Source organism: Castanea sativa, chromosome 5, assembly GCF_040712315.1.
Source record: "Castanea sativa cultivar Marrone di Chiusa Pesio chromosome 5, ASM4071231v1".
Lineage (NCBI taxonomy): Eukaryota > Viridiplantae > Streptophyta > Magnoliopsida > Fagales > Fagaceae > Castanea > Castanea sativa.
This window is the reverse complement of record NC_134017.1, coordinates 60203006-60223733: the sequence shown is the minus strand read 5'-3', so window position 1 is coordinate 60223733 and position 20728 is coordinate 60203006. Positions and strand designations below refer to the sequence as shown.

General features: G+C 34.3%; 1 pseudogene; it reads right to left on the bottom strand.

The window, feature by feature from the left end:
• LOC142636732 (putative LRR receptor-like serine/threonine-protein kinase At1g56130) overlaps positions 1-17460 on the bottom strand; it is a 34120-nt pseudogene extending 16660 nt beyond the window's left edge.
• Between the last annotated feature and the right edge of the window lie 3268 nt (positions 17461-20728).

Here is a 20728-nt window from a genome sequence, read left to right as displayed (position 1 = left end):
GAAGGTGTATCCAGAAATTTTGATGACTTACAGAGATGTTAGCTTTGTCCAGTTTCCAATGAAGTCTGGTATCCTTCCAGTGAAAGGACTGTCTGACGCCCACCTGAAACCCAAGCATATCTATTGTAAGCTGTGCCCATGATAAAATCTTCATCTACATGAGTAAAATAAATAACTAAAGGTGATGTCCTCTTAACATGATTCGCATGTTTTGAAGGTTGGCAAATGTCGAAGGGATTTCACCACCCAATCCACAACTTTTAAAGTAACTGCAAAATTCACACGCTAATATGATTTAGACATTGCAATTTGACACACTCTTGCATATGATTAAATTGAAGTAAAAGAACGTTAGAACTTACATTTGCTCAAGTTTGACCAAATTACCCAGTTCTGGAGGAAGTGTTCCTGAGAAATTATTTGAACCAAAAGACCTGCATGGTATATATCCGGAGAAGTTATATGTCAAAGACATCATCAAAATTCATATGGTGCATTTTTTTCTCCCTGTAGTCAGTTTCAAAACTTATTTCTTTGACTATTTAATTAAATGCAACTTCTGATTAAAATTCAAGAGCTTTTTCAATCTAGTAGTAGAAGGGGCCTTCTTTTTATTTATTATGAAATAATGTTAGAAAAAATGAGCCATATAAGAATTTCTAATTTTGATATTATCATATTTTAAGCATCGGGCTTGTAAATCATCAAAACTAGTTAAATATTGTCAAGAACAGTACCAGCTGAAATTTATTTTAAGATCATGATCCTAGATGACTAATATCTTAAAATAGAAGTTATCACTGCCATTTAAGAGGTTTCTTGACTTCTGTAGTAATGTTAGATAGAATGAGCCTTGTAAAATTTTCATTTTTACGTTGACATTTATGAAAGCTTTATATTTGTAAAGTTTCCAATGAAATAAGTGAGATAATATCAAAGATAGTCCTAGTTAGATTTCTGTTTATGAACCTTTTGGACAATGAGCCTTTATCATATCAAAAAATTCACAATTATAATCTAGATCGCTTGAATATTTATGTAAAACTCTTAACATTTCTAGCAAAACACAATTTGGATAGGAATGATGGTAGCTAGTATCCAGGCCCAGAATGCTACCTTTTAAGAATTTTCAGCAAAGTCATTACCAATAACAAGAAGTAGTATTTTTTGCAAAATGAAACTGTTCTAAAACTCACTTTTACTTTCTATTATATTATTTGCAAGATTTTAAAATGAATCTTCATTCCATAGAATTCAGAGAAGCAATTAACTTCCATCAAAATAAGGCCTTGCATTTACAAAACAAAACTTTTGATTGATGCTTTCTTTTCACAGAATAATTGATGTTTCACTGTAGGGTGCTTTCATGTCTTACAGCATATTTAGCTCCTTCAGGTTTCCAAGCTCCTTTGGGATGGTCCCAGAGAACAAATTGTGGGCAATTGACCTAAAATGTTAAAAAAAACAATAAATCTAGGAATCAACAACCAGATATTCTCAGCAATTATACTTTATAATTTACACACCAGTATTGATCAATTATTTCTATAAATAATCACATTATATTTATATGGAAGTATCAAAAAGCATAATTAAGAAAATGAAATAATTGTTAAAATGAACAAATAGTAAACAGATTATAACCGGAAAGGACAAAAGAATTTTGGTATGAAAAATGTCCAAGACAGCATACGTTGCTGGCTTAATGTGTAGCTGTCTAAGGTAGCAATAGAAGTGCTAAGGCATGATAATTCTTGTTACATGTAAGGTTTCACCTTTTTGAAACAAGGGTAATTTGAGGAGCCTTGATAATTAATTGATTATCAACGCATGTTATGCACGCATTATGAATGTTCCTGTGCTGCTTGCGATGTGGATTTGAGGAGCCTTGACAATTACTTGAATTTTTTGTTGCGAAGATTCATATTATTTGAAATTCATTTGCTGGGGAAATCGTAATGCAGAAGGCCTTTGAAAATTAGATATGAACTAGTTCTCCTCATAACAACTATTAAAATAAAATAGAAGGCTAGGTTTAGGCCTTTCATTTCATTCCCTCACTCCATCCACATGATGGGTACTTGCATTCATCCACAACACAAGCAAATTAAGGTTCTACCGAACCAAAATGATTCTTGGTCAGATAGTTTATATTGCACTTTCGTCACTGGATATGTGTGATTCATGGGTACTTGGATATGTTTTACATGTTTTTACCGAATTTAAATGCAATTTAACAATGTCCTTATGTTACCTTAGTCACTGCAGAAACGTGAACCTACTCTAATAGATGACAAGCATAAAGTCAAATATTTGCTTCAAAGTTTGAACTATATATATGCCTTCTTTCAATACTTACAATAACTGCAATGCAGATAAGTTTCCAATAAAGGTTGGCAAGGGGCCCGTGAAGAAATTTCGATCAATCTTCCTACAGATGAAGAACAAAATTATCATCTTTAAATCTGAATCTCTCATTCAAATGAAAATTTTAACAATCTAATAAACAATAAGTTTCTTTCCACACCTTAAAAAGAGACAAATAGAAAAAATGAGTTAACTATCATAAATCAAGTGCAGCGAGTGAAGAAATCCATACAAGAAGGTAAGAAATTTCAAAGCCACAAGTTCTTCTGTAATCACTCCTCGTTTGTTCAAGGCATACACTCTCCTGGAAAAATATAAGAATAGCTAGCTTGCAATAAGTATAGAAAATAATATGTATTCAAAAAGATATGTTACGGTTAGTATGCGATAGATTACAACTTATTCCAAAAGTTTAAATTGATTGAAAAATGATAAATCTAATCACTTAACTATTATCCTAACAATCCCATCACGTGCCAAGAGATTTATGGCTCAGTAACTCTATCGATTCTCTCTCACGAGGAGAAGTTGGGTTCAAATTGTAACACCCCATAGTTTTATTATTAATTTATTTTATATGCATAAATTAAATAGGAGGGCTACAATTAAATGGATTTAATTGATTTGGGCCTAAGATATTAAAATAAGATAAATACTATGGTATAAGAGGCCCAAGTGAGGTGACATAAGTGTATGTGAATATGGGCCTTGATAAGCTTAAAAAAAAAAAAAAAAAAAAAAGGAAAACCCTAGTGTTTTTTCTGAGTTATATGTGTGTGTGTGTGTGTGTGTGTGTGTGTGTGTATATATATATATATATATATATATATAAAAGGGGCATCAAGCAATCTTCTTGTTTTACTCTTCTCTACGGCTGTGTAGGAGAATCAGGTCAGCTCTCCTTTTTACTTGGGTTCTTGTATTTATGTGATACCTAGCAAGTGTCTACATAGCTTAAGAGCTATTGATATATCACACACCTAGGATGGAGAATTTCTATGTATATCAATCTTTGTGCCGCACAGAACATAGGGGTTAGGTGTGGACTTGGAAAATCAACATTGTCACAGTGTTTAAAAAAAAATAAAAATAAAACTGATTATGGCTAGAAATCGTCCCACGTTTGCAGGAAGGAGTTGTTCATGAATTTACTTTAGTAGCTAATAGGATATTAGGCATCACTTCATAAAACCTAACCTATCAATATATTAAAGAAAAAAGGACTCTAGGCGTATGCTTTGATCTTAGCAATCTCCACTTATCCTTATATTATGGGAAGGGATGTCCTATAATTATTATTATATATTAGACTAGGAATGATGGATATAGCTACATGACAAGAAAGTATGTGAATTTTAGATTGATGAGATTGCCCTCATGCAGCCATATTGAAGTTCTTGAATATCCATGATTATATTAATGGAAAAATCAAATTAGGCAGCAACATTTTTAAGTTCCAAAAAAAAAAAAAAAAAAAAGGTAAATTGTGCATTGAATAGTTAAGTGAATAAATAAAAAATTTTAAATATATTAATATTGTCTAGGATAAAATTGTTTACGCGTGAAAACAAATTTTTAAGTAAGAAATTGTGTAATGATGGACCTATCTTTGGTGTTGCTAGGTTCTAATTCTATTGATTTGTTGTGATTCAAGGGAGGTTGGTTTCATATTTTTGCAAATAAGAGGTAAGTGGTGTTTACTAATTTTGGGGGTTTTCCCAAAACAATATTGATTATTAAACTATTCTATATCAAAGAAATATGTTGACATTCTATATATAAATTGATATTTTATAAATGTTTGATGTGCACATTGACTATTCGTTTTATGAAAAATTTGTGAGACAATCTAAATTTATTTAAACTTGTATGTGTGAATATATCCTTATATTTTTAGAGTTATGAATGGATTATTTTTGTGAGTAACTTGAATATGTTTTGAAAACATATGACAAGTCGTGATTAAAAGCTCAGTATTGTATTTAGTCTTTAGCAAGGGATAATCATATTGCAGCTAGTCCTTAGTAAGGGACGGTCCCAGAAAAAGGGACAGTGCACATTTTATAGCTCCTTAGCAAAGGAGTGTATTATTGGGGATCCAAAAAGGAAGCTCCTTAGTAAGGGAGTACACCTTTAGGTTCCAAAGGAGCCATCGTTAAGGAAAGGGATAAAAAGGAGGTTTTAGTCCAAAAAGGGAACAACACAACCCTATCAACGGGGCGTAAACGTTGACCACGAAAAAAGCCTAGGAAATTATTTATATGATGGTATTGATATATAAATTATGATGGCTCACAATAAAAAGATTTTTTTTTATATAAAATATTTGATGATAAAATATTGATGAGTTACAAGTTATGAATTTGTTGTAAGAATTATTTATTTGAAAGGTTTGTTCCCACACCCCAATGTTAGTAAATTCCACTTATTGAATTATCTCACCCCCCCCCCCCCCCATTTTATTCCCCCTTACAGATACATTAGAGAGATCATTAGAGTAGAGATTCTTGGAAGACAATAGTTACAAATTATATTATGAAACTGAGGATTTCATCATTATTTTTATGGTATTGTATATTGTACTAGAGAATTATTTTTGAGGATTTTTATCTTTGGTGGAATTAGAGCTCTGACAATTGTGATGTGATTTTAGGTTGTTGGTTACATTTATTTAATATTTTTATGGATTATTTAGATTAAACAGACATTTATTATTTATGAATTTTGGGGCGTTACAATTGTGGTATCAGAGCTTAGGATATGATTCTGTAGACACTTGAAACTAGATTATTATCCTATAGACAATTGAAACTAGGTTATGATCTTGACTTTTTTTTTTTTTTGGTCAGAGCATTTGGTGTCTAGGTTATGTTTGATGAGAAATTTTAAATAATTTTGGCAATGTTACTTCTTATGTTTAGTAGTAATAATTGTTGCGCTATCTATATTTCTTGATTCCCTTGTTAACTAGATATCATGCCACCCAAAAAGAAGAGAGTAGCTAATTCCAATAGCATGGAACCTATTGTTAATTTGTGAAGGTCAACCAAAGCAAGGGTTGATACTGATTGGAGAAGCTGAGCGTTGGTGGAGATTCACTAAAGCCAATTAGGAGGGAATAGGCACTGAGAGAAACCCCATCACTTAGGAGAAATTTAAAGGGGTTTTCTACGATAACTACTTCCTTGAGGTGATTCGGGAACGAAAAGAGAGGGAATTTGTTGATTTGGTGCAAGGGAGTATGACTGTTAAGTAGTATGTAGCTAAATTCATCGAGTTATCTCACTTTGGACCACCACTTAATCCTTACTGAGGCGAAGAAAGCAAGCAGATTTCAAAAGGGGTTGAATGAGAGGCTTCGACACAATCTGATTGCATCAGGGGTTGATAATTATGGAGAGTCAGTTAAGAGAGCTATGAGACTAGAGGAAGATTTCAAGAACGATGTTAGAAATGAGAACCCACCTAGAAACACTGGATATACAGGCTTTCGACAAGACAATGATTAAGGTCATTAGAACAAGAAAGGATCTATTGGGAGGTCTGGGAGTAATTCATCATCAAATAAGCCAGAAAATAAGAATCCACCCCACAATGCTCAAGGTAGAATTTTGAATGCTTGCCCTACATGTGGAAGGTTTCATGGAGATAAGCCATGTTTTTTTGAAGGAAAGGCTTGCTATAATTGTGGGAAGACATGACACTTAGCTCGAAGCTGTACAACAAAACTCAATGACACAACCTAGAAAGAATGATCAGAGGAGGAAGGCACAAGGGAGAGTGTTTGCACTCACACCATAAGATGTTCGAGCTTCAGATACTGTGGTTACAGGTATCCTCCCATTATTTTCAAACTTTGCTAAAACTCTATTTGATTGTGGATCTACACACTCTTTTATCTCCTCTCGATATGCTAAGTTATGTGATAGGAAACCTGGACTTATGGATTATGACTTGTCTGTGGCTACACCTATGGGTGATTCTTTGGTGTGTAATTCTATGCCTAAGTCTTGTGTCATCCAAATTGAGGATAGCGAAATGTTAGCAGACTTAATTTTGATGGACATGTATGACTATGATGTGATTTTGGGAATGGACTGGTTGGTGGCTTATCATGCTAGTATAGATTGTTTTGGAAAAGAAATGGTGATTCGACCTCTAGGAGAACCCGAAATTTGGTATAGGGGCTCTAGGATGCATGCTTTACCTAGGGTGATATCAGCCCTTCGAGCTAAGTGTCTATTACGGAAAGGATGCCAAGGGTACCTGGCTTATGTTGTGGACACTAGGAAAGAGGTATTGAAATTGGATGATATCTTTGTTGTGAGAGAGTTTCCTGATGTCTTTCCTAAAGACCTACCAGGGATACCTATAGATAGGGAGATTGAATTCTCCATTGATTGCTCCCTAGAACTTCTCCTATATCGAAAGCACCTTATCGGATGGCACCAACTGAACTTAAGAAACTCAAGGAATAGTTACAAGAACTCCTTGACAAAGGGTTCATTAGACCAAGCGCATCTCCTTGGGGTGCACCAGTTTTATTTGTGAAAAATAAGGATGGGACTATGAGGTTGTGTATTGACTACCGTGAGTTAAACCGGGTTACTGTGAGAAAAAAAATACCTCTCCCTTATATTGATGACCTATTTGATCAATTGCAAGGGGCATAAGTCTTCTCTAAGATTGACCTTTGTTCTGGGTATCACCAGTTGAAAATCAAGAATGAAGACATACCCAAGACAGCTTTTAGGACTAGGTATGGGCACTATGAATTATTTTAATGCCTTTTGGATTGACCAATGCTCCTGCTGCATTTATGGACTTGATGAATAAAGTGTTTCATGAGTACTTAGACTGCTTTTTTATTGTCTTTATTGATGACATTCTAATCTTCTCCAAAAGCATGGAAGAACATGAAGAGCACTTGAGAATTGTTTTTCAAATTTTGAGGGAGAAGAAGCTATATGCAAAGTTTAAGAAGTGTGAATTTTGGCTTGATCAAGAGGTGTTCCTTGGACATGTGATATCTGAGGCAGAGATTTCTATAGACCTTAGTAAGGTTGAAGTTGTGGTTGATTGGGCAAGACCAACGAATGTGAGTGAGGTTAGAAGCTTTTTGGGCCTTGCTGGCTATTATAGGAGGTTTGTAGAGGGATTTTTCGGTATTGCAGCCCTATTGACTCTACTAACTCGTAAGAATGCCAAGTTTGTGTGGGTAGAAGAATGTGAAAAGAGTTTTCAAGAACTTAAGCAAAGGTTGGTCACTGCACCAGTACTAACCATCCCTAGCAACTTAGGAGGCTTTGTCCTTTATAGTGATGCTTTAAGAAAAGGGCTTGGTTGTGTGCTGATGTAGCATGGTAAAGTCATAGCTTATGCTTCCTGCCAATTAAAGAGTTATGAACAAAATTATCCCACTCATGATTTGGAGTTGGCTGCAATGGTGTTTGCATTGAAGATTTGGAGACATTATTTGTATGGCGAAAGATGTGAGATTTATACAAATCATAAGAGCTTAAAGTACTTCTTTACTCAGAAAGAATTGAATATGAGACAACAAAGGTGGCTTGAGTTGATTAAAGATTATGATTGCTCAATCAATTACCATCCAGGCAAGGCTAATGTAGGCTAATGTGCTCAATCAATTATGATGCACTTAGTCGGAAGTCTTCTGGTTTCTCAGCTGCCTTGTTAACTACTCAAAAAGAGATTATTAATGACTTGGAGAGGATGAGAATTGAAATTTTCATGCGTGATTCCCAAGTCTTTATGGCCAATTTGACAATACAACCCACTTTGATTGAGAAGATTAAGAGTTCATAGGTTGATGATGCACAAATTGTAAAGATCATAGGAGAAGAACAAGAATGGAAGAGACCAAAATTTAATGTGTCTAATGATGGTTTTTTGAGGTTTGGAAATAGACTTTGTGTACCAAATGATTTTGCATTAAAGAAGGAGATTATGGAAGAAGTCCATTGTACCCCATACTCAGTGCACCCTAGTAGCACTAAGATGTATCATGACATTTGAGAAACTTATTGGTGAAATAACATGAATAGAGAGATAGCTCAGTTTGTGAAGCAATGCTTGACTTGTTAACAAATTAAGGCACTACACCATAAACCTTTAGGATTGCGGCAACCACTTCCCATTCCTGAATGGAAGTGGGAGCATATATGTATGGATTATGTGACTGGTTTGCCAAGATCTCCTAAGGGACATGAGGCCATTTGGGTAATTGTGAACAGGATGACAAAAACAACACATTTTATTCCAGTTAAGATGAATTACTCACTTAATCAACTAGCACAGATATATATTGATGAGATTGTGAGTCTTCATGTAGGTCCAACATCAATTGTGTCTGATTGAGACCCAAGATTCACCTCAACGTTTTGGGAAAGCCTACATAAAGCTTTAGGTACTAATCTTAACTTTAGTACAGCCTTCCACCCTCAAACAAATGGACTATCAGACTATTTGTACTTTGGAGGATATGTTAAGGGCTTGTGTATTGGATTTCAAAGGAAGTTGGGAAAAATACTTGTCTTTAGTAGAATTTTCCTATAATAATAGCTATCACTCTAATATTGAGATGGCTCCCTATGAGGCTTTGTATGGTAGAAAATACAGGTCCCCATTGTGTTTGGAAGAGGTTGGTGAGAGAAAATTGTTAGGGCCAGAAATCATTCAGATGACATCTGAGAGGATTAATCTGATTCGTAAAAGATTGCAAACAGCACAAAGTCGACAGAAGAGTTATTATGAAAACTCTAGAAGGGAAGTAGAATTTGAAGTTAGAGATATGGTATTTTTGAAAGTCGTCCCAATGAAGGGTGTGATGAGATTTGAGAAGGGGAAGTTGAGTCCCAGATTTGTTGGTCCATTTGTGATCCTAAAACGCATTGGTAAAGTTGCCTACGAGTTGGCCTTACCGCCTATACTTATAGGAGTGCATAATGTGTTTCATGTTTCCATGCTAAGGAAGTACATCCCAGATCTTTCACATGTTTTGAACTATGAGCCACTTAAGATTAAAGACAATTTGACTTATGAGGAAGTTCCAATCCAAATTCTTGACCGCAAGGATCAAGTTCTACGCACCAAGACCATATCATTGGTTAAGGTCCTTTGGAGGCACGACACAATGGAGGAGACATCTTGGGAGAGAGAAGATGAGATGAAATCAAATTATCCAGAGTTGTTGTTAACGAAGGTATGTACAATTTCGAGGAAAATTTTTTTTTCTAAAGGGGGGAGGATGTAACACCCCATAGTTTTATTATTAATTTATTTCATATGCATAAATTAAATAGGAGCGCATGAATTTACTTTAGTAGCTAACAGGATATTAGGCATTAGTTCATAAAACCTAACCTATCAATATATTAAAGGAAAAAGGACTCTAAGCATATGTTCTAATCTTAGCAATCTCCACTTATCCTTATATTATGGGAAGGGATGTCCTATAATTATTATTATTATTATTATATTAGACTAAGGATGATGGATATAGCTACATGACAAGAAAGGATGTGAATTTTAGATTGATGAGATTTCCTCATGCGGCCATATTGAAGTTCTTGAATATCCATGATTATATCAATGGAAAAATCATATTTGGCAGCAACATTTTATAGTTCAAAAAAAAAAAAAAACTGATCAAAGACTAAAAGTGCATTGGATAGTTTAAGTGAATAAATGAAAATTTTTGGATATATCAGTATTATCTAGGATAAAATTGTTTAAGCGTGAAAACAGATTTTTATGTAGGAAATTGTGTATTGATAGACCTATCTTTGGTGTTGCTAGGTTCTAATTCTACTGACTTGTTGTGATTCAAGGGAGGTTGGTTTCATAATTTTGCAAATAAAAGGTCAGTGGTGTTTACTAATTTTGGGTGTTTTCCCAAAATAGTGTTGATTATTAAACTATTCTATATCAAAGAAATATGTTGATATTCTATATATAAATTGATATTTTATAAATGTTTGATGTGCATATTGACTATTCATTTTATGAAAAACTTGTGGGACAACCTAAATTTATTTAAACTTGTATGTGTGAATATATCCTTATATTTTTTAGAATTATGAATGGATTATTTTTGTGAGCATCTTGAATATGTTTTGAAAACCTATGACAAGTCTTGATTAAAAGCTCAATATTGTATTTAGTTTTTAGCAAGGGACAATCATACTGCAGCTAGTTCTTAACAAGATACAGTTCTAGAAAATGGGACAGTGCACATTTGATAACTCCTTAGCAAGGGAGTATACTATTAAGGATCCAAAAAGGAAGCTCTTTAGTAAGAAAGTACACCTTTAGGTTCCAAATGAGCCATCCTTAAGAAAAGGGATGAAAATAAGGTTCTAGTCCAAAACGGGGACAACACAACCCTGTCAACATGGCATAAATGTTGACTGTGAGCAAAGCTTAAGAAATTGTTTATATGATGGTATTGATATATGTATTATGATGGCTCACAATAAAAGATATTTTTTATATATATAAAATATTTGATGATAAAATATTGATGAGTTACAAGTTATGAATTTGTTGTAAGAATTATTTATTTGAAAGGTTTGTTTCCACACCCCAATGCTAGTGAATTCCACTTATTGAGTTATCTCACCCTCCTTTTATTCCCTTTTACAGATACACTTGAGAGATCATTGGAGTAGAGATTCTTGGAAGACAATAGTTACAAATTATATTGTGAAACTGAGGATTTCATCATTATTTTTATGGTATTGAAAATTGTACTGGAGAATTATTTTTAAGGATTTTTATCTTTGGTGGAATTAGAGCTCTGAAAATTATGATGAAATTTTAGGTTGTTAGTTACATTTATTTAATATTTTTATGGATTATTTAGATTGAATAGGCATTTATTATTTATAAAATTTGCGGCATTACGCAAATTCCCCCTCTCCCACTTGTTATAAGCCAAAAATTCCACTTACATATGGTCTCAAAATTGCCTTCAATAAATAGGATCCAGCATATTGAATAACTTTTAAATGGAAGGTAGAGTGAAACTAGACTCAAATTCAAGTGTATCCATTCTGATACCATAGTAAAATACCCTTTGTCCCACAAAAGTTTAAATTGGAGGTAAAATGTGAATTAAATCCTTACAATACTAAGGAGGAGGGTTGGGCCTAAGAAGAAATGAGGAATTAAAGTAGGGCACTATGTATCTGTTAGGATTTAGGAGACATGTCTCCACTCTCCAATGTTGAGTGAGAATCTCTTAAGGTGTAACATTAATGATGGGCGATGACACCCAAACATTTTTTCATGGCCTCTCTAAGGGAGTTGAATATATCTCAAGGGGTCAACATGTAGTGATATATCTCAAGGGGTCAATGTGGAGGGTCTATTTGGGATCTGCTTATTTTGTTGAAATTGAAAATTTTTTGCTGAAAGTACTGTAGATAAAGGTAAAAATTAGCTGAAATAGTATAGTGGAACTCATGAATAATATCAAAAAGTGCAGTGAAATCCATAAATAGTAATAAAAATAAGCTAAATAGTAAAATAAGTTGAGAAAAATAATCTTTGCCAAATGGACACGGAAAGAGAAAATATATTCTACAATCTACTATTAGAGTTTGAGTAAATCTTAATTCTACACTGGCCATACATGTGAATCTCGAATGGATATGGAGTCCATTTCTTTGGTTGTACTAGTACTCTAACAAATGACTGTTAACTGTCTATAAATGGAAGTTAGGATTAGAGAAAAAAGGCACAAGAAGGTAAGATATTCAGACATAACTTGGGTCCAGTGCACTCTGAACTGATACGATGAAAACACATGTCCAAACCTTGCCACTTGTTTAGACCCAAGGCTAGAGTGAATATTAGAACTTGAGAATAGATTATGGAAGGAATTTGGTGATAAAATGCAAACTAGTATTTATTCTCTTTTAATGACCTATTATTATGTGTGTGTGTGTGTGAGAGAGAGAGAGAGAGAGAGAGAGAGAGAGAGAGGCATACAATTGTGTAATATGGCAGATGGTACCATTGCTGTAGGTACAGTCACATTTGATAGATGGGTTATTCATTGGGTCCTCCAAATCCGTATTATTTACGGCAGTTCCACTACAAGGGTTTCCACTAATGTTCCACAATGCCATTGCTTGTGCATTCCATTGTTGGAATATTGAGTTCAATGCCCTCACTGTAACACAACTCTCAATATCATCACATCACTATCACATACTCAAATGATATAACCAAAATATAAAGACGTTCCAGATTGCAAAATACACTTTGATGTAAATAATAATAATAATAATAATAATAATAATAATAATAATAATAATAAAACAAAATTCAAATTCAAAATTTCTTGCAAAAGGACCTGACCAAATCCAGTATATAATATATGGCCAAGGCCCAAATCCCGTGTATAATTATAGATGGCCAAGGCCCACTACACTTCTTCTTTTTTCTTTTCTTTTTTTCTATGTAGCCCAAGATCTATTCTGGATAATCCTTAAGGCTAAAGCACGTTAAAGTTTAAACATTTCATCAAAACAACAATTTTAAAAGTCTCCTATCAAGTGATAGTGCACTATTAATGAGTAATAACATCCATCCCTTAAGTTATGTCTGTGATTTCCTTTCCCTCTCCTACTATTTATCTATCTCCAAAACAAATAAATAAACGAAGCAATCTCTCTCTATTCTCCGTAAATTGGTTACTGAAATCTAATTAAGACTTTTTTTTTGGGACCGAAAATCTAATTAAGACTTGACACATAAGGAAAATGTAGATTTGAATGTATGTAGATTTCATTGTGAAAATGGATGTGTCTAGGGTTAATTTTTCTCTCTAGAGTTATAAATATTATTCTATTACCTTTTTTAGTTGTTTCTATTTGATTTATGACTATGTTTGTTCTATATTTATCATATCTTTCATTTTATTATTTTGTCAAGGAATAAGTTTCCCAATTCATAGATTAAATTTTAGTGGACAATTAGTGAATCATTTGATTGTGAATTATCAATTTTTTTTATTATTTATTTTTAGTTTCACTCAATTCATATATTTCTATTTTTTTTTTAAATCTAAAAAATAATAATAGATTTATTTGTTAGAGTTTTTTTCTTTTTCTTTTTCCAGAAATATAAAATGACTTTAATGACCCCCTTTTTTTTGTTTCTTTTGCTACATTTAGAAAAAAAAAAGTTGTTCTTTCTTTTAAAACTCTCATAACTATAGAAAACTGTTTCGACCCCCCCCCCCCCAAATGTACATTATAACTAATAATTCTTAACTATCAAAATATTAAAGGAAGTTACTTTATTCTTAATTAAAAATAGAAGCTACTTAAGGTATTATTAATAGGAGAAATTACAGTAAATCCACTTGTTGTTTGACTTGTTTTCACTTTGCCTACCCGTTGTTGAAAACTTAACACTTCCCTCACCTAAGGTTACTTCCATTAGGGCTCTGTTACCCACCTTTGGCTTTTTCATTAAAAAACAACTTTTACCACCAAAACATAGCATAACATGAATCAAAAACTTAGGGTTTGAATTTTTTTTAAAGATCTTGGGTTATGGGGTTTTGTGTCTCTATGCAAATTACTGGTCCTCTTCTGAAATTTCTTTGAAAATAATTAAGAAAGGAAGAAGGCAAGAAAGATAGGATTGTTTATGATGAACCATTAAAAAAGGTCTACATTGGGACATTTTTTAATATCTCTGTAACACACTAAACCCCATAACCGAAGCACAAAATGTCTCTATAACACACTGAAAGAAAATATCTCTCTCATCTCTCACGCTAAAATTCAAAAAGCACTGTCTAAACACTGTGAAATCAAGGTCACCATCGTTGTTGGTGGTAAAACTCATTAATGCCATACCAAGTTTCCTCCGAACCCATCAGCGGATTCTTTGCGATGAGCCCATCTTTCCTCTGCTGCGACTCAACTCGTTGCTGCTCCTCTTCTCGCTTCATCGACACCACCAAAACACTGTGGAAGTCCCTCTGCTTACACTCCAACAATGACTCTCGATTCTTCAACGGCTACTCCATTGAGGTCACCATCGCCGCCGTGAAATCGACGACCTTATGTTCAAGCAATTGGGTGTTGTTTTGCTCGGAAAAATTTGGGGGAAATCAGGGCGAATCGGGGAACTTGTGGGGCAGTGATTGTGGACTTTGGGTGTGATAGTGGTAGTTGTGGGTTCTAATGGTGTTTGTAGAGCTAGTTTTGGGTTTCTAGTTTTTGGACATGAGGAGTAGGAGATTTGATTTTTTTTTTTTTTTTTTTTTTAACGTTATTGAGATAGATTAGGAGTTTTAATTTTTATCCAATTTTTCTCATACGGCTTTATCATGCTTTCAGATGTATAATTAGTTTGTTTGTGGTTGAGATGATAAGTTCAAATACAAGTTGAAGTTCTAAGAAATTGCATAATATTTTTTACCAATAGCACATTTTGATCTTGTATTCTCTTAAATTTTTATGTGTTTTATATTTTGAGAAGAGAGAGACATAAAAGCGGTGCAAAAATACATATTTAACCTTCGTTTTAATAGAGGTGGGTAATAGAGCTCTAATGGAAGTAACCTTCAATGGGTAAAGTGTTAAGTTTTAAACCACAGGTAAGCAAAGTGAAAATAGACAAAACTACAGGTGGGTTTACTGTAATTTTCCCTTATTTATATTTTTGGATAAGTACAAGCTACTCTATTCTTTAAGTCTTAACTACAAAATTAACAATAATAAAGTTTGACTAAACACGCCGCCTTTGATAAAGATTGCATTAGGTACTATAGTAGTACCTTTGTTTCATTTTTTGGTCATGTGTTGTCACAAATGTCAATGCCATCCTTTTAAAGTTTTGACTATCATACTCAAATAATTCCAATGTTATGCGATAGAGGAAGCCTTGTCAATGCATAGGCGTTGGCGGTGATGAAAAAGAACACATTTGCTTTGAATTTTTTTCAAAATGCTTAATGAGATTTTTCAAATAAACATTCACTTTTTGAACGTAGAATGAATTGTTTAACCAGGAAGAAAATAAATAAATAAACATCTATGAATTGGATAAGTACAAGCTACTTTATTGTTAAAGTCTTAACTACGAAATTAACAATAATAAAGTTTGACTAAACACGCCGCCTTTGATAAAAATTGCATTAGGTACTATAGTAGTACCTTTTTTCATTTTTTGGTCATGTGTTGTCACAAATGTCAATGCCATCCTTTTAAAGTTTTGACTATCATACTCAAATAATTCCAATGTGATGCGATAGAGGAAGCCTTGTCAATGCATAGGCGTTGGTGGTGATGAAAAAGAATAAATTTGCTTTGAATTTTGTTCAAAATGCTTAATGAGATTTTTCAAATCAACATTAATCACTTTTTGAACGTAGAATGAATTGTTTAACCAGGAAGAAAATAAATAAATAAACATCTATGAATTGGATAAGTACAAGCTACTTTATTGTTAAAGTCTTAACTATGAAATTAACAATAATAAAGTTTGACTAAACACGCCGCCTTTGATAAAAATTGCATTAGGTACTATAGTAGTACCTTTTTTCATTTTTTGGTCATGTGTTGTCACAAATGTCAATGCCATCCTTTTAAAGTTTTGACTATCTTACTCAAATAATTCCAATGTTATGCGATAGAGGAAGCCTTGTCAATGCATAGGCGTTGGTGGTGATGAAAAAGAATAAATTTGCTTTGAATTTTGTTCAAAATGCTTAGTGAGATTTTTCAAATCAACATTCACTTTTTGAACGTAGAATGAATTGTTTAACCAGGAAGAAAATAAATAAATAAACATCTATGAAATGAGGTTAATTTCATATTTTAATTTTTCAATAGCTAGGCATTTCAATCTCGAAATAATTAATCATTGTCTGTAGTGAAAGAAGAATTTAAAAATCTCAACATATGGGCTAAAATCTTGTAAAATTCTATTTAGTGCATAATTCTTCAGTTAATTAGTATGATTTTTGTAGTGACTACAAAAAAGAAAAGTGGTCGTTTATATCCTTATGATTTCATACACTTTGTCCTCCAAAAGTTATAATAAACTTCATTCAATTTAAAATAAATTAATACATTTTGGTAAATTAATAAAGTCATAACATATATATTGATACATTTTGCACGGAGGTTTTGAGAAAAGAAAAAAGTTGATGCAATTAAAGTAACAAATAATTGAAGATGTGATATCAAGTTCGCGCCAAAATATATCAATCAAATTAAAAGTTAAAACTATCAATCTCTAACACATCTCATGAAGATGTCACGTTTCTTGGTTAAGATACATATATGAAGTAAAATAAAATAAAGATTAAGAAAATATAATGTAATTAATGTGTTTGGATGAATTTATTCATCAATTTATGAGTGCAAAAGTAATTATATTTTGAAAAAAAATTTGATGTCTTAAAAACTGCAAGTTTTATTTTGAAGTGAAAATAACTCATTGTCCTAACAAAACTTCATGCTAGAAAGTAGAAACACTAATAGAGGCGAGAAAAAGAGAGAGAACTAAAGTATGTTAATTTATGTCGGTGCTGGTAAACATGTACTACACTACTAGGAGCTTCTCCGTATGAGTGAGTCCTCGCTAAAATCTCTTAATATCTCATACAAAGCTAGGAATAAAAATGGACAGATTTGGCTTTGCCAACGTTTAAATTAAACCCCATGTGATGTGCTTGCTTTACTGCAATTTCATATTAAGCCAACTCTATACAAATTTGGTTTATTACAATTTATACAGATTTGAGAGGTTCATATCATCAGTATGTTGAAATGAAATGAAATGAAGAATTACAATATATATATATATAGAGAGAGAGAGAGAGAGAGAGAGAGAGAGAGTAGTACCTTCAGAAGGGTCTGTGGTTGCAGTTTGGGCGTTTGAGATGTCAAACGATATTAGGAAGAAGAACAAGAGACAACAACCATAAGCAAATATTGAATAAGACTGTGGCTTCACTTTCATTTTCATCTTCAGAGCTTCCTATTTTACATGAACAAATGAAGTAGATATGTAAAACACTTTCACTCAAATATATCTTAGAGTAGTAGCAATGGCCAGTGGAGCTTTAGCACTATATAGGGACATGTGACATGACAAATTAAATTTATTGTTCAACTTGGAAGTATTGGCCACGTGTCAAGCAGTGAACCCGAAACAAAACCAAGGAATAGTGATAGCCATTGTGAGTACGGATTGCATACCTATGTCATAAAAAAGTTACTTTCATTTGTATAAAAATTTTGATCAACTACAAAGATAGAGTAGCTATTTAACATATAAATATCTATTTTATTTTAATAGTTTTTTTAGTACTTATTTGCTAAAAGCAATATATCCACTCATTAAAAACTTCTAAGAATGGTAACAAATATAACCATCTTTCAACAATAAACAACTGAGTTTTGCTATAAATAAATAAAAAAGATAACAAAAGGCATGTGTCATTGAATTTTTCATTAGATAAATTATAAGTTTTGAAAATTTAAACATAGAAAATCAATATTTTTTAGATAACAAATAAAACACTTTATATCATCATTCTAACTTTCCAAGAATTATTATTATCTAAAACTCAAAACACATGAAGAAAATTTTTGGAATGTTAAAATTTAGTAGGAGCATTTTAGACATTACATAATAAATATTTTAATAATCATAAACTTTCATTTAGGTTTAACTGAGGGAATAACAAAATGACATATTTGCTATTTCCCAAAATATTAAGGAAAAAATTGTTTGATTTTAAAGTTTAAGGAGGAATTATAAACTATCCCAAACATGAAGGATAAAAAGTGTTTTTTTTTTTTTTTTGGTATATAAAACTATATGTTTTTACTTAAATTGATGCGTATAGAAAAAAAAAATTACAAAAAGTCAACCCAAGAAAATTGAATGTGAAACGATGAATTTTAGCTCAACAAAGTTGACTAAGCCAACAAAAAATTTCTAAAAACACAACAGAATGACACAAAATTTTCATCATACATTTATAATTTTGATATATTTTATTTTGACTTGTAAAGAATTGACAGCTCACCAGTTTTGAAAATATTGTCACAACAAAGATATCTTAACATTTTCACACAAAAAAAATGTTATGTCCACGATATTTTCACAACAAATCATAAGTGTGCGCTCCAAAATAAGGCTACTAGGCCTAGGGGGAATTTGAGCTTACAATTTATTTGTATAGTGGGCTTTTGAATTTCCACGGGTGGCGCTATGCTCGGTTGCCCCGTTTCCTGAGTCTCTCCTCTTTTCTCACTAACACTCCCCTTTCTTCCTCGGGGATGATTAATATTATTTTCTCTAGTCTTTCCACTCTGGAATTGCCAACCCCTCCAACTAAGTTCCCCTTGCCTATTTATGGTAAATGTTAGTGGAGTGATCATCATCACTCCCTTGGTGGGTGGAATGAGAGGTCCAATACCTTCTCCCCTAGGTGGAGGTTTAATGGTGAGTGAGGAAGGTAGCAGTGGCATTGGAACTGGCTCCACCACTGGATTTGATGCTCGGTAGGGGCGTTCCCTAGGCAATGGAAGGGAGGTCCAATTCTGTTTCGCCTAAGTGGATGTTTGGTGACGGGAGGGAGAAAATGATAGTGGCGTTGGGACCAGCCCCGCCTGTAAGTTCTGTACTCGGCAGGGGCACGCCACAGGCTGCTTCGAGCACTCCGAGCTCAAACCCCTCAGATGGCACATGCGTTACCATGTGTGATCAATGCGGGGCTCTTATACGGGTTAGCTTCATGGGCCTCAAGGTGATTGAGCTTGACGAGGGTGAGGCCTGTACAATAGCCCCCCCTTGATTCATGCTCTACTTTAGGCGATGAATCAAGGATCCCAGGCAAGTCGTGGTGATGGCTTCCCGAGGACGTATACTCTCTGCACACGGCCAGGGCAATTGTCATAGCAGATTTCTCGAAAATGGCGATGTATTAGGTCGTCACGTCAATAATTAATATTTGGTAGTTGGCGAACCGCCCGACGGTTCGTGAACCGTGCCCACGCGTATGGAGGGTTATCCAAGAAAGGGATTTGGGAGGTTTTTTCCCGCTCCTGGCCTCATTAAATGCTTTAAATTCCTATAAAAAGCACATTTTAGACTCCTTTTTCACTTTTCGTGTTTCTCTCGCTCTCAATCCCTCCTTTGCCGAGCATTCTTCTCCTGTGCAAAAACTTCCTCAATTCTTCACTCTTTAGAGCCCAAAATAAGTTCTTTCTGTCTCTCTTTCCTTTTCGATTCTCTTCCATTTCATACTCTAGGAATGGGTTTTCTCACCTACTTACCCCTGGGGCTGCCTTGGCTAGTTTTAGAGAGACCTTTAGCGTCCCAGGGGATGTCAACGTTGAGTATTGCAATGTGGGCAATCTCGAACTTCAGAGGGCTGCTGACTCGAACGCAGCGTTCCTTCCGTTGATGTCCATACTTAAGGGTGGGGTTAGGTTTCCTGTAGACACTCTCGTAATAGGTACCCTAGGGTTTTATGGTCTGTACCCCGACCAGTTTCCCCCCAACTTTTATAGGGTTGTTAGTTGTGTCATCCGGTTAAATCACATATTCGGGCTGCAGTTGAACCAACATGACATAAATTTCATGTATAAACTGTGCGGCAACTTCACACGTGGTTATTACTTGAAAACTAGAGATATACGTGTCCGGCTTATATCCTGCCTGCTCGACTCTAATAGGAACTCGGCCAGAGAGTTCGTTCAGGTGCGTGGTAATTGGCATGCCAATGAGCTTCTTTGCCTGCTCTCACCACATGAAGTTAGTCAGTACCGACAATCCCCGTTTGATTTGTTCTTGCATCTTATATATTTTTTCTTTTATAGCTAATCGGTTTGTTCCCGGACTTATTGCATAATCCAAAAGGTTCTTTACGGACCCTTGAGTTATACACGCAAGAGACCTCAACTTCGTTCTTAGGTTGGAGATCTTCGTGCACGACGACAGGCAACTTAGGGCATCTCATTTGATCCTCGGCGTTAACCCTGTGTACACCACTTGGCAAAACTTCAACCAGGCGCTTTTGGTAGACAGCCCGCTCCTGTCATACATCGACGTGCGGTACAAGACATTCCTTCCCCCCGGGCTCACCACAGGCGAGGCTCGAGAACGTGGTCCGCGCTATACTACTGCAGACGACATCGCGCCTATGAGGGACGGTTCTGCTGAGCGCATGTCCCAGAATCGACAGAGGCACGAAGCGATCGGATAGCCAGAGGACACCGCCCCCGTAGCCGAGGAACGAGCTGCCGAGCCAGTAGGTATTCCGGGCGTTACATCTGACCACGCGGAGAGAATG